The 15,646-nt window shown below is 45.3% G+C and overlaps 1 protein-coding gene across 5 annotated transcripts in view; it reads left to right on the top strand.

Annotated features, from left to right (window-relative positions):
* Nucleotides 1-658: 658 nt before the first annotated feature.
* The window catches only part of Sema6a (semaphorin 6A), a 122,681-nt gene continuing 107,693 nt past the window's right edge, over nucleotides 659-15,646 (top strand). For 2 of the 5 annotated variants that reach the window (XM_074056998.1, XM_020171574.2), the window contains exon 1: nucleotides 660-1,587. The gene's annotated coding sequence lies outside the window, so the exon portion shown is untranslated. The other 3 variants (XM_074056994.1, XM_074056997.1, XM_074056996.1) reach the window with 3 other exon arrangements.

The raw sequence follows: 15,646 nt of genomic DNA, 5'->3' as shown, positions 1-15,646 counted from the left end.
AAGGCTGTGCCTGCCATTCTTCATGTGACCATAACAATAGCGCCTTGGAAGGAGTTGCGATTTCCCTCTTCTCTAAGCTGTTGGATGCTCGTTGGCATTGTTGCGTCTTATTTCTAAAGTTTACTCATTTTTTAAGAACAGTCCACATGGTGGGCATTAAGAAGTTTTTAAATCGTCGTCGTTAATAACATTCTCGGTACTGCAGTTTATGTACTTACTTAACGTGCTTTATTAACGGGTGTCTGTGCGTAAACTAATCGTTGTTCTTATCTTTCAAGTGTATTTTTACCCGTGCCGGCTTCTATACAATTCATCTGGGTACACACAGCGTCCATCGCTTCTAGAATCTACCTCTTAATACAGTAATCAGAATTAGAAAGGCTTGCCGTTCACTTACCCTCGTCCTTTAAAAACTTTTCCATTTAAGAAAATCGATGGGCAAATCCTTTCTTGTAACTCGCTCCTGTACTACGTCTATTTTTATTTATTTTTCTGATTTGGCAGGGCTCAGCAATGCTGTCCGGGGTTTTTTTTTTTTTTTTTTTCCTTGCTAGAGCAGCTGTGGGGGTGGGGAGGCAAGGGTTGGGCTCCTCCCGGAGTCGCCCCTGCTGGGACCTTCGCCGAGCGCGCCGCGGGGCCGGGAATCGTGGAGGAAGGAAGTGGCCCTGCCAGTCGGTCCCAAGCTCCACCTGCAGCCATACGGCGTAGGTTCTCCCTTTTTCCTCCTTGCTACCATACTCACACTCCTACATACACACAACACACACACACACACACACACACACACACACACACACACACACACACACACACAACTGCTCTCCTTCGGGTCGGAGAAGACGCCAGCCAAAGGAGGCGGGGTTGCAGGAGGAGAGTTCGCTTTGCGCAATCCAGTCCGGGACTTGGCTCCGCCCGGGAGCGTCGGCCTCTCCGGTGACAGAGGAGTAGTGAGCAGCACGGGGCGAGGCTGCAGCCAACTCCGCTCCCCGCGCACTCTGCTGCCTAGGCGCTCGGGACGCAGCTGCGGCGCTTCTCCGCGGGGCCCCCTGCCCGCCATGCCCGCGTAGGAGCGTGCGGCAGGGCTACATCGCCACACCCGGGACGCCGCGCTCTCGGCTGCAGAGCCGGGTCAGAGCAGTGCGCCCCTGCCCCAACCCCCACCCCGCCCCCCGCCCTGAAATGACTTGTTAATCGGCGCAGAGAAGCAGCGAGGGGACTCACCGAAGTGGAAGCCAAGTGGAATTTGAATTGGGAGAAGAGTTTCTTGAACATTTGCCCTCGTCCCTGTTGGTTGTTCTTTTTCCTCTCTTTTTTCTTTTTAAAAATTTTTGGCTTCTTTTTCCCCTCTCCCCTTCCTCTCCTGTCATTGGAGATGCGCACAGCTCGCTTGCATCCCAGAAAGTAGTCGACGCGACTGTTGCCCCCCAAAGAGCCAAGCACACATGTAGGAATGACAAAGGCTTTGCAAAGGAGAGAGCGCAGCTCGAGGCCCAGAGAGATCTCCTGGATAATGGATTACTAAATGGAATCCACGCTGTTCCCGTCTGCTCCGAGCCCCGGTCGCCTGCCCGTAGATGCACCGAAAAGGTACGGCCCCGGCGTCCCTGAGCCCCACCTCCTGGACCGCGGGACGGAGGGTCCCGGGGCTGCCGCCTGCGCGCACTGTGGGCTTTGTGGTGGCTGCATTTGGTTTCGTCTCGTGTCTCTCTCTCCCGAGGGCTGCCTGGTCCTGGGGGAGTAGCCCCGATCCCTACCTGCCGCTTCTCGCAGCCCTGCGCCCCAAAGACCACGGGGCTCCGCGTCCGGAGCTTCCCTAACCGCGTCGCGCACACACCCGGCGCCGCCCCGGACCGCGACCGCGCGGATGGCCGCCCTGCCCAGGGGTGTGTGTGTGTGTGCGTGTGTGTGCGGGAGCCGAGGCTAAGTCCTCCCTCTTGGGCCGGCAGAGAGCAGAGCGGGCCCTAGCAGGGTGGGCTTCTCGGAGGCGCCCTGTCCTGGTGCCGATTGCTGGGGAAGGGAAAGTGTTCTGTACTGGAGGGCTAAGAGCGGTGGGGAAGAACCCACGCTGGTTTTGTCCAGCGGCAGGTTTAGATTCTGGGGTGGGAAGAGGGGTTCCGCGGAGGCCTTTGAGAAGCCAGGAGAATCTTTTGTTGTCAGCACAGGGTCTAGGCTCGGCTCCGTGGAGTGAGGGAAACTTGTAATGGCCTTGGGCATCCGCGCGCCCTGCCCCTTGTGCGATCCCGGCTCCTGGCGCCGCTGGCACCGGAGGTTCCGGGCTTTGTTTGCTTGAATAAGTGCCCAGGAGCGGCCTCTTGGTATGGCGCGGCGCCCCCGCCCTTGGTCGGGTCCCCTGCCTCAGCTCCCACCCGAGTGGCGAGGACACCGGCCGTCGGGGCTGTGTCCTCCTCTCGCACAGAGCGTTCCACTGGGGCTGGCGCCTGCTGCGCCATCCTCCAAGATCTGTGCGGTCGCTCTTTGGAAAGGAGGTATCCAGGGAGGGGAAAGGGTGGGGAGACCTGGTGAGAGATCGTCTGGGCTTTTACTCAGATGAAGATTCTGCCCCTGCTCCAGATTGGGGACGTCCTAACTCTACGCCTTGTCCCACAGCGCTGCCTCTGAGGCTGCAGAGCGCTCGGGAGCAAGCCAGGCAGTGCCCTGTTAGTGACCCTGTTACGGTGGAAAGTGTCTCTTCTCCTGGTTCTCTACGGTTTTCTCCTATCACTACTATGCAGCCAAGCAGGATCCTGAGGTCCTCTCCGAGTGGCACACTGGGAGCCAGGGATCTGTCCCAACTTGTGTGTGTGTCGGGAACGGAAACCGGATTCGGACGTATTTCCCGCTTCCTCGCTGCCCCTACTCCCAGTACCACCTACTCCTTTACGGCGTGGTCACTGGATCAGGAGATTCTGGGAAGTTTCTGTAAAAGCCAAGGGCTGCGGGCACTGCGGGATTGAGGTTCAGCGTGTTGAGTATTCGGGAAATGACCCAGAGGGGATTGTGTGGACAACCAAGGATTGTGGCTAAGAGTAGGTGCCGGCCCATTGGAGAGTGGCGCCTCCCGCCCAGCAACACTTGCTGGACCAGCCTCCCCAGCAGTCGGGGAAGGGTTGGATGAAGCAGAATTGGGGGACGCTGATGTGATCCCAGTGGACAGAGGCTGGCGCAAGGGTGAGTGTGGACCCAGCCCAGGGCTCGTGGCTTGCTGGTATCCAGCTCCAAGTGCAGCATCCCGAGCCTCTTGCACCCGGTCGCGCAGTGCTCCAGCCCACGGAGGTCCTGGGAGGAGCCGGGCAGAGCCAGGTGTGCGTGCAGCGGGGGAGGAAGAGAGACTGGAGTCGCTGTCTTCACAGCCAGGGCAGGCTTCTCTCGGGACGGCCTCCCATGTATGGAAGTGGACAGCCCCGTCTTTGGGGAAGCGAGGCTTTGGGAGTGTGGTGGCCAAGCACAACCACACAGGAATCGCTCCTTGTTTACTCTGGATGGGAATCAAGTTGCTACTGAATGGGATCTGTGAAGGGTTTAAAACCCAGGCGCGCGGACGCGGGCACACACACACGCACGAACACACACACACAGACTTGTGTACAACTTTGTTTTCCTCTGAAGAGCCATTGAACCTAGTTACAGTGTTCTACCAGTAGGTCTCAGAAAAAGCTATTTAATGCCCCCCAGCGCTGGTTTTTAAGTCTTTCCTGGTAGAAAGGAGTGTCTGCCTTACCTTCCTTTAATCGTGGTAATTGTCGGCCTGCCTTCCCCTAGTGGACATGTATCTTGGGCATCAAGTCCTCTGTCTGCTACTGTGATGGCAGGGGAACGTTGGCGGTTCCGGATACATTAGTTCTTTATTTAGCTTTTTTCCTCAAAGTAAAGATGCCTGTGTTCAATTTTGAATGAAAATACCTTACACTTTTTTACACCTTACCCAGATGGCTAGCAGAGGGCAAGGTTGCAAGCATTTTATATTGTTTATAAATCCATATTCAGTCTTTTACAGTAAGCTTTGATTAAACTACTACAGGCACCAAAGTTAATTATTAACCTAACCTTAAATACAGTGGCAGAACCTTGTCTCTGTCTATTAACCTAAAGTATCTGTTAAAAAATTATTGCACTAGCTATTTGAATTCAGTGTGCCATTCTTGTTTACATGGGAGCTTCTATTTGAATCTTGAATAACCCCCACTCTCTCTTTTTATTTTGGGTTTAGACATTCTGGAATGAAGCACTTTACAAACCAGTATAAAGCAGAAAAGAATGACAATGAGATTTAACACCTTGTTTGGGGTTATAAGATTTTTAGTCTTCTTAATGTAAAAAAGAATACTACTTAAATTCCTTATTTCCAGTGTTTGGGAGTGACAATCTTCCCCATTATGTTTTGCAACTATCACCCTTTAGAAATATGTCCTATTCTTAATAATGCATTAATTTGCATATGTAAAGATTAAGCAGGATCCCCTGCAATCATTACTTCAAAAGCCATCTTCAGATGTTTTAGACAACAAACACCTAAGTTTAAATAAATTAAAAATTCATAAGACCTGATCTAGAACAGCCAAGTAAATGTTGAATGAATAAATGAATGAATGGGATAGTCATACAAGGTTAACACTTCTCCAAGTACAGGAGACCTGTTTATTTTCCTACAGTGAAATAAGTTCTATACTTTCAAGTAAGTGGTTATTAGAAAGTGGCAAAGATGCAACTCTAGGTATAAACACCCCAGGTTCTTTCAGAGACTAGTAAATGCTTCTGCTGTCATTAAAAAAGTAGGTCATTTGCATTTTGGTTAGGCATGCACCATTTCACTAGTGAATTGAGTGTGCTGAAAAGGATGGTAAGAGTTAGGAAGACTGTTATCTTCATTGAATAAAAATAAGACAAATTAAAAACATGTATTAAATTTAAAATAAATATTCATGTTTTAAAAGTAAATAGATAATTGTACTCTCATTTGAAATGAGGGAAATAGTTTTGAACTAGGAGGTATAGCTAGATAGTCCTGTGATAGTGGTTTAACTCTTTTCAAAGCCTGATAAAAGTGATGATAGGACAAAAAGTTTTTTAGAACTAGGTTGCCCAGCACTAATCTCCCATCTTATTTATACAGTTTGTGGGAAGGAATCACAGAACAAACCAAACTAATTGCAAATGCTTTAATTATGCATCTGCCATTTGCATCAAGGTAAAGCCTATCTCAGCATTGTCCCCCATCCTCCCTCCAAATTCTCTTTCAGGTTTTTGTCCTCCTCCCAGAGTTGGCTTTAACACATTTACTTAAGAGTAAGCACTTGTTATGGCAGCCACGTTTGCGCATGCAGGAGTGAGGTAAAGCCTTGAAGAATTCTGCTGTGCCCTCCCCTATCAGTGCGCCCACACACACATACACTCTCTCTCTTGGGTACCCTGGAGCCAACTTGTCTCTGAAGTATTTCTATTTCAAAGTGAAGGCTTTTCTCATCTGCCTCTTGCAAGGGCAGCTGAGCTATTCTCCACTGGCAACCACAGGGCTACCTCTTGGGGATTTGGTGAGGTAGGAAAGGGAGGGAGGCATTTAATCCCTTTGAAATGGGCAACTAAGATGTCATACCCACAAACCTCAAGGGGAGAAGGGAGTCCAAGACTGCTTCTAAGCCTGGGATGGTGATAGTATAGTGTATACACAAGGGTGCCCTGCTTTGGGAGACAGATGAGCTCTTGCTAAACCCTTATTAGAATAATTCTAATTACACTAATGGAGTCCGTCATCTTCCACTATCAGTGTCCTGGTGATTCTCCTATCACCTCTTCACCCCAGACTTCTCCTGGACCTGGCAAACAGCCAGTGCTCCTCTGGGACCCAATAGGTAATCTCAAACTTAGCATGTTCAGAAAACCTAATTCTGGCTTCTATCCCCCAAATTCAGTTTCTCATAAACTCCATCTTGGTAATTCCTTTCTTTGTATTACTCGGGTCCCCAAACTTAAGAGTTACCCTTGCCACTTACATTGCTCACACCTACATCCATTCCATTTGCAGAGCATGGATTCTACCTTCAGAATGCAGGCAGATTTCCTGGGATCCTCCATCTCACTGGCCCAAACCTTGGCCAAGCCATTGTCCCTCTCCTGCTTCTGTTCTGCTCTTGGCTCCTATCAACATTTCTCAACACACAGCAAAACACAGCCAAAGCACAGCAGTAATTAAAAAGAGAGGGGAACTAAGGTCTATCCGATAACTTCTCTACTCAGACACTCTCCTATCTTATTCTGCTAAAAGCTAGATTCTTTCCTATGGCTTCTGCAGTCCCACACGACCTACACCTGGGGCCCTCTCTGACTCCTACCCCCAACGTGGTGATTGCCTGTGAAAGAAATCCCTTCCTTGGGGCCCGCTACAGGCTCTTGGCACAGGCTTTTTCATGGCTGGGAACAGTCCTTCCCCAGATAGCTGTGTGATTTGCTCCTCAGACGCTGCAGTTCCCTATTCGATTGTCCCTTTCTCAGAAAAGCCTTCTGTAGTTCAGGCCCTTCCCCCAGCACTCCCTACCCCTCTCAGGTCTCATTTTGTTCCTTAATACTTTTTGCAGTCCTATAAACTCTGTGTAGTCCTTGTTTATTTTCTGTCTTCCCCTAGGACATAGTGCCATGCAGTTGGACATATTTATGTTTTCTTCACTGCTGTTTGCCTGGCACCTAAAACCATGCATGGTGCTGTAGGATTGTAGGCCATCCAAAATAAGTTATTTGTTGAGTGCATGAAGAGTGAATCCTTTTGCAAACAACTAGTCTTTATCTCTTCTGTCTGGCCTGTTTTCCTACATCATGCTTTCATCAAGTGAGATACTTCTCTCTATGCATCAATGTGTGTGTGTGTGTGTGTGTGTGTGTGTGTACTGTCTTCTATGTATGTACGTGTGACATTTCATGTACCATTACTGGAACTGTGTTGTTTTCCCAGTCTTGGTGATAGATTGGAGCCTGTTCGTTCCCACACCCTCACCCAGTCCCCTTCTGTGGCCAAGAGCACACATCTGTGAGACACCTGGTTGTAGCTGGAGGTCGTCTGAGTTAGGTAAAGTCAACTTGGCAAGAAATAGAGCTAAGAAGACAGCCAGCATTTATGGAGATTGAGCTCTTGACCCTGGTCTCATTTGTTCTGCCTTCTAACCTCTGGCCACTGAACCTTCTTGCTAGTTTGGACTTTGCCAATAGTTTGAAAATTTCACTGTTCTATAAGAGACTATTAACCCATTAACTCATATCTCTGCCCTATGCCAGAACAATTATAAGCATTGTTGAAAATCTTGAACCTGGATTCAGAAGACTTGGGTTCCAGACTCATTTCTTTGGACCAGCTACTTAACTTCCTCCTACCTTTTAGGATTGCAAGGAGAAAAATACAAAATCACAAAAGTGAGTGTATTTGGTAAAATACAATGTATACTCTGGAAATTTGGAAAATTTGAAACTAACTCTCCTTTCCACTCCAGACCCTGGCATAACAGAGACCCTTCATCACGTTCTAAATTATAAAATAAAGATTATACTCTGCTGACATAGTTTTAGTGTAAGTCACATTATGAAATGCAATAATTTCCTCTAATTCATTGAAAACGCACAACCCATATGGAGCTTGGATTGCTACTGTATTAATCAGAATGCCAACTGAATCAAGGAGAGATGATGATTAAATTGAACAAGGTCATAGAAGTGGCACTGGGCCAGGCATTATTAACAAAAGAAAAAAGGTAAGAGAATTGTTTTTGCTAGTTAAGCTGTGAAATCTTATAGGTCAATGTAACCATTAATGTAGAACAGACACGTCAAGGTGGAACCAGGAATATCGAAGGGAAGTTTCCATCTTTGTAGTAACAAGGGCAAATTCATTAGGTTTTGTGGGGTGAGGTTTATAAATGTGGAAGCGATGTTGGAAGGAGCAGAGTGGATGGCTCTGGAGTCAACACTGAGGTCATGCTTTTTTGACAGACACATCACACTTGGATTCCTATCCTTTTTTGCCATTTTCAAATAATGTGACTTTTCTCCTTAATTTCTCTCTCTCAATTCCCACTTGTAACTTGATAGTAAGATGATAAAGTCATGGTTACTGAGAAGAGTAGATGTGCTAACATTTGAAAACAGCATAGCACAATGCCTGGCACACCAGGGAAGCTCATTTGATACCCAGTGTTATTTTAATTTGGGTGACTTTAGTCATGAAAAATGCCTTGGGAATGAATTTAGAAAACTCAGACAGTGCTCTGTGGGAGAGACAATGCAGAGGGAAACAGCTACAAATCTGTAATATATAGACATGATGCAAAGGAAGCAACCTTTGCACTAGAAATGAATGTTCACATCACAGTGTCATGAGTTTTTAAGCCCAGGAGCATGTGAACGAGTCATATGCAGGGGAAGAGGAGTCATGATCCTTTCCTAAGTTTGGAAGTTGTGATATCACACCCAAAACATGAAAGAAAACACAGTGTACATATAAAATAATAGTAAGTAGTGCAGGGTCTGAGCGTAACTAAAAGCCCAAAGGATGGTCATGTTTAAAAGATGATTGTTGTCACCTATTGACATCTTAGAAGTAAAATGCCCAGTCTACACCTATATTTAGAATCTGAAAGCAGTCTCTTCCACGATGAGTCTGATTCCCATGGAGAAAATTTGCAGAAGAAAACCTTGGCTGTCTATGGGACTCCTCCAGGAGGCCATGTCTGGAACTTCTGCAGGAGAGCCCTCAGCGTGGCCAAGTGCCCACCAGGTCAGTCTTCCCTGGCCATGCGTAAAATGAGTTTGGAAGAGTGTGAATCTCCAAGCTAAATCAAACTACCAGTTTCCCCAGCAAAGGGAGGAAACAGTGAGCAGAGACACACGAACTGTACTGAGAGATGCCCTGCACTTTGACTCAAGTAACAAGTTCACATAATTGAGTAAAGTCTGACTTCTACTGGCACAACAGAAGGGAAAATAAATAGATATTATCACCCCAATTCCCTGAGGATTCCTGTTGCCTTTGTGTCTTTTAGGAGTCTTGCATGGCTGAGAATTACACTTAACTGTCACCCAGAGGGAGAAAGTTTTCTCAAAATCTGTAAGTAAAAAAAGGATATAAAGAATAAAATCCTAGCAAGTGTGAAGCCCTGAGTTCAATCCCTAGTCACACACACAAATAAATAATAACATCAGCAATGAACATGCCCCAAACACTGAAGGACCGGATCCTTCCAGGCAACTGGTAGGATGACTGTACTTTCAAAGCATTGATAGTAATGAAATATCTACATTTCTACTACTTTTCGCAGAAGAATCTCTAAAATTGCTGTGTTTTGTCCATCTCTTGGCCCTTCTACCCATCCACTCCTCTAAGATCAGCCTCCAGCTGTGATTGGATTTGAAGTCTTTATAGAACAGGACAGGATCCAGCATAGTGAAAACATATCACTAGAAAGTAAACATCTGGGGACTGGAAAGAAAGAAAGAAAGAATATGTTGGTTGTTGTTTACAGTCACGTGGGAGGTTTAGAAGCAAGCCGTGTATGATGATCCTTCTTTCCTTTTTCCTGTTGGCTCTTCTTAAGGAGAGCATTCAGTCTTTTCATTTATATTACAGGTCTCCAGGACTTCCCCACCCCTCCTGCAGGTCCCTACTGTCCTTGAATGAGGAAGTTGAGAGAATACTGATTGAGCTGGGGAATGGAAATGTTCCTTTCCTGTGAATGGAATGCTATATGAAAAATTGCATTCTGCAAAACACACTCCAACAATCCCACTACTGACCCTCCTCCTTTCTACCCCAGAGAACCACATGACTTCATTCACAGATTTTGGTTTTTGAGTGTATTTGTCTCGCATACCCAGGTGGAACACCATTGTAGTCAGCCTTCCTTTCACGATTCTTCAAAAACGTGAGCATCTGAGTTACTCAGAACTTTCTCATCCCTGCATCATGAGTGGTAAATAGAAACCAAATTGTTTACTACATTCTAGACCCAAGTGTGTGCAGGCAGCCGAATAGCAGTGGGGTTGATTCTTCTAAGGATGCTTGTTAATGGCTTTTGAGATGGATTCTGTGCTAATTCGGCTCACATCATGAATGATGGCCCTCGCTAGACACTGTCGCTGGGATCTTCATCTATTAATCATGGAGGCTGCTTTCTTATTCGGTTGCCATAGTTTCAATGCTTCAGATAGTGTTGGGGTGTCTTGGGAAGGGCTTGAGGCATCCTAGGGCTTGCAAGCCTTGCAGTTATTTTGGCAGTTGTGCTCTGAAGAACTCCTGTAATTCAGTGCTGGATTAAAAGAGGCAACTTCTGAGTGTCTCCCTGGACCTTGTTATATGCATACACAGCTGATACTTACTCCAGGATTTGCCTCTTGCTCAGTCTTGCTGGTAAAAAAATTACAGTCGAGGGCTGATGTCACTTTCATCTTTTCACAAGAAGGCACGGGGTGTGAACTCTTCATTAAGGGCTATTTATAAGCAAGGGAGGTAAATGAGGGCATTCATGACTTTGCTCGAAATTTCAGCTTCATAATCGGGTTGGGCATTGAAGATTGCTAAATAAATAAAATGACATCATGACTGTTGTGCTTTGTGTTTTGTTTTGGCAATGTAAACGTTTAGAGCTTCAGTTCAGGTTTAACCTCTAGTTATTTTAGGTTTGACACTCATTTCTGAGGAGCTGGAGACTATTTTCCTGTATTTGGCAACAAAAGGGTGACACAATTTGAACCCTAGGTCTACTGCGGGCAGGTATCAGCTCTTGAGTATATGAATCTTTTCATCCCTTTAATCATTTTCATATTTTGCTCATTTTTTTTTTAGGTTTTTTACTTCAAGGTTGATTAGGAAAAAGCTTTCCAGTCGTGTATACATTGTCTGACTCAAGAAAAGGATTGGGGGGGTGAGTTGTTGGAAGAGGAAACTACACACAGCAATGATCTGTGTCTGTGATTTTCTGCTTTGTTTGTGATAGGGGACACAGCTTGCTTTTGTTAGGTAAAAGTGGCCTTGAGTGACAAATACTGGACCACTTCTTACGTTTTAGTCACTGTTCCTCAAGTACAGCATCAGGAATTCCTGCTAGTTTAAACCTGGCAATTGGAGTCTTTTGTAGATTAAGACCTAAAATAAAATAATCTCACACTTGAAGAAGCAAATAGTGCTGAATTCAGGACAGGCAAGGCATCAAGTGAAAAATCCAGGCGGATTCAGAAGAAGAAAACTTAGGATTCATTACAAATGGGACTAATCTAGAAAATTAGTCACTTTTTAAAAACTAGAAAATGACTAGTTTTTATTTCAAAGGGAGCTTCAAAGCAGCCGTTTTAAATTTCCCCAGATGCAGCCTGCCAAAATTTTTGCGTAAGATCAACAAGCATTTTTAATGCACGTGCCTTTTATATGGACCCCTCCCTATCCAACCCACTAAATGATTGATTTTAGAGGCCAATAATGTGAAGTAAATTAAAAGGATAACATGGCCTTAATTGCTCCTGGCTTCACCAGGCTTCTGGGCACCGGAATTCCTTGTGGAGAAACACTTTTAAGTGTCGCAGCAGTTTTTGATCATGTGGTCTGGGCTTACCCATAGGCTGCAATTATCCCCCAGCCCTTGTCCCCACTCCTCCCATATCTCCCAGAAGCCCTGGAAATGAGCTTTTGTAAGTTCAGTATTATGGACCCCTGATTACTTGTCCCAGTAGGAAAAAGTTCCTTGCTTATTTTTCAGTATTGTTGTTTCAAAAACAAACAGCAAGTAAACATGGATTGGAGGAGAACACTGGGACCAAGAATTTTGGTGGTGATCCCCCGCTCAACATTACCAAGATTGTGATGACCTTTGGATGTCTGGTTGGACATAACATTTTAGAAAAATACCTGACGCTTTCCTTGTGGATACCATGTGGACTTTAAGTAATGTTAATTAATGATTTCTGACTATGAATTTTTCCTTTGTGCCTCAAGGCATCAATGCATTTAGATGGCGTGCTTCCATTATCATGCCTGCAAATCACACTAGGTTCTCGTGATAATGAAAGATGGGATCCTGTGTATTTCCAGAATAGTCATATGAACAGGGAAAGACCACCTGAGGGACAACTGAAATATTATAAGTGATATGGAGTCTTTGAATCTCTAGAGGAATCACTTTTAATTTTAGGAGAATTATTTGCCTATCAAAATCACTGATATTTACTGGCTCCTAGGTAGACTCAAGACCAACCCTTCCAAGGAGTAAACGGGACTTTGAATGGTACCCCAAGTCCTTCAAATAAAAGCAAGCTCTGTGCTAGAGATGGTGGGCCAGTGGCATTTCCTTTCCCCCAACGTACCTCTAGTGAGTGGTAAACATGGCGATCAGGGACTATTGTAGACACTAAGGAGAACTGGGTCTTACTTTTGGTTAGAAGTACTTTTTCCTGCATCAGGAAACTGAGTTATAAATGTTAATGTGCTATTTACATTCAACTTTTAACTAGAGAATCTAATAAGAGTTGGGTATAATACATAAATGCCAACTTATGAATTAAATTTCTCTGTGAACAATCGTTTTGTAGCTTATATGAAATCCTAACAGCATACAACCCATCTAGTTGAACATAATTTGTGCTTATGAATTATAAATGCTTAGCTTTTACAATTATACTTACCCATCTGTAGGCATCTTAATGAGAAATTAGCAAAATTGAATTGATTTGTAATATTTGCTATACCGTGTTCTGGGGTAGTGATTATCTAAAGTAATTTTCACAGTGCTCTCCCACTGAATGCAGTATGTCTTTATTCTTAAGATGTGTTCCTAGGTTTGCCTAGAGAAGAGGTATCCAAAGTAGAACGAGAGGAGTTTCATATATAGGTAATAATAACACATCTTCTGAATGCTTTTTTTTTTTTAAGGGGATGTTCAGAGTAGAAGGAAAAGTTTTCTATTAAAAATCAACTTTTATCTACAAGGTGTTTCCGCTCTCTTATGAGAAGGGGAAGTTTAACATGATGAATATGCTGATTAATTAATTCTCCAGGGATCTCTCAGAGGGTGGAGCTTGCATTTCACATTTTGCTATGTCCAGAACACAAGACCTGTTAAAATTGTCCAAACACATCCGTTCCTAAGAATAAAAAGGACAACATAATCGCCTTTGCTGGTAGAAAACAGCCACCCCCAGTTTCCCAGCAGTTCCTCCAACATGCCAGGTGTGTGAGGCAAAGGCTTTGAAATGTTGTGAATAATGTGACATTATCACATTATTATTGAAATGCAAATTCTTCTGAGCAGAACTTGAAAGGGAACAGGGCAATGTATTTTCTTGCATGTTGTCAACCATACCTTTCTTAACTCGAGGGATTTTTCTGTGCAAAATATTCATAATGTCATTTGTACCTTTCATTGTTTCTTAATGCTTACACAGCTCCCCTCCCCGGGGGTAGGGCGCCTTCCTTGTCCTCATCCTGAGGAGGGAATCCATGGGATCCCAGCAGTGAAGTGATGGGATGGGGCTATTTTGTCCCGGAAGGAGTCTCTTGAGGAGTCTGGTTCAGTTCAGCATATAACCAATAGTGAGGCACACTGATGATTGTCAACAGTGACAGTGTTCAATGGTGCTAATTTATATAGTGCTTATGTTTTCAAAGTGCATTCATAAACATTGCTTCATTTAATCTCATTGCAACCTTAGGTTGCAGGGTAGGTATTATTATGGGTTAGGTAGGGCAGGTGTTAATTATACTCAATTTAAAGATGAGATAAATGGGGTGGGGGTTAAAAAGGTCAAATAATTTGCCTAAGAGCACATCTCTGATAAGGGAAAGGTGGGACAAGGCCCTCAACCTTCTGAGTCTGAGTTCTGTGCTCCAACATGTCACCGTGCAGTTTATGCAATACTTAACAAATTTTAAAAAGGAGTACATTGCTGATAGTCTCTCTTCAACAAAATTAGAGATAAGGGCAAAATAGTTTCTGCTGGGTATTGAGGGGGTGGGGGGAAGAGGGAGGGGGCGGAGTGGGTGGTAAGGGAGGGGGTGGGGGCAGGGGGGAGAAATGACCCAAGCCGTGTGTATGCACATATGAATAATAAAACAATAAAAAAAAAGTACAATCTTCCAACAGTAGACGTTCCTCTACTAGTCTAGTCTAGTCTGCTCACAGGCAGTTGGAACCCTAATACAGAACAAGTGTAGCAGTAACTTTTGAGAACATCACCTGGGGCTTCGGAGCAATTTGACCCAAGTTCCTGCTTCTCTGTGGAGGACCACTCTTGGCCGGGATGCTCTCTGGAGAGCCTTGGAGGCCTGAATCAAAGTCTTCTAATGGAGATCAGGTGGCAAATGAAGGGTCCTTTGATTTGGGACTTTAGTTCTGTTTTGTGGTAGGGATCAAATTAAATAGTCACATGAGGGTGGGCAGCTGTGACTGGTGAGGGCTAGAAATGGGAGGCAGGATGGGGATGGAAGAGTGAACCAGATGTTTTGGCAGTAGTGTTCTCCTGGTACTTGAGACTTGTTCCTAGAAGGCAGAAGTATGTTTTCAGCAAGGAATAAAGTGGACCATAACGGCACAAGCTCTTCCCTTTGACATAGGTTCTCTTACCCTGACTTGGTCTAGTAGGTCTAGTGAAAGTAACACTTCCATTGGACTCAGCAGATAGTTATTTTAGCACCTCTAGGCTCGGGAAAGTTCCACATACTGCAAAGAGAAAGGATGAATCAATTCAACCTTTACTGATGAGCTGTGGGTCTACTGTAGGCTGGACAGTGAGCCCGTGTTCTAGTAAAGAGGATAGCTATGTGAGTAGTCATTGTCAGATAGGAAGGAGTGGCTCTATCTACCTGGGGGTCATAGCAGAGCTTCCTGAATGAAGGAGGAAGCCTCTGAGTGGGTCTCAAGCATGTGTGAAGTTGGAACAGGTAGGAGACAGGAAAAGGAAGAGCAGGGGCCTGCAGGAAAGGCAGGGAAGGAAACAGTGGGCCGCAGGGCAGCAAGGAGCACAGGCACAGGAGAGGTGGCAAGTCCTGAGGTCAGAAAGGGGGCTTGAGAACAGCCAGTGGATGGGTCTGCTCTGCTGAGGAGTGAGACTGAGCTCTGCAGGCAGCTGAAGCTTTTCAGCAAGAAAATGACACCAGATATGTGGTTTAGAAATACAGATCTGCTAGGCTGTATATGGAGAAAAGGACTTGGGGACCCACAGGATGTGTGAGATATGGAGCAGGAGTAAAACAAGGTTCCAAGAAATCACATCTACGGTGCTGAGGAGACAGTGGTGGCAGTGGCCAAGACAGGAGGCCAGGTTTGCAGACAGAATATTGAACTAGGAGCTGCTATAAAGTTTATTTACATGACACATACCATACTGGACGTGGCTCTGTGGTGCTCACCTCTGGCTCTGTACAAGGAATGCTAAGGGCCTTAAGAGTAAGGATATTTGGTCCAACCGCAGAGACCACTTTCTCCAGCTTTACCGAGGGTCATACCATATTGTGAAGGAGGCTGAGTACAGTCCAGCTCACCTATAAAAACTATGTCACAGAAAGGCTAAGTGGTAAGTGAGTCATTCACGTAAGAATCAGGGCACCTATCACCCACCTTTTCCCTATAGTTTTCACTCTGAATAACTTCACTTGATGAAAGTTTGTGAATCTTGAAATTAGATATAC

The sequence above is a fragment of the Castor canadensis genome, chromosome 16 (assembly GCF_047511655.1).
Source record: "Castor canadensis chromosome 16, mCasCan1.hap1v2, whole genome shotgun sequence".
Lineage (NCBI taxonomy): Eukaryota > Metazoa > Chordata > Mammalia > Rodentia > Castoridae > Castor > Castor canadensis.
Note: the sequence above shows the minus strand (reverse complement) of the source record. Positions and strands in the feature narration are given on the sequence as shown.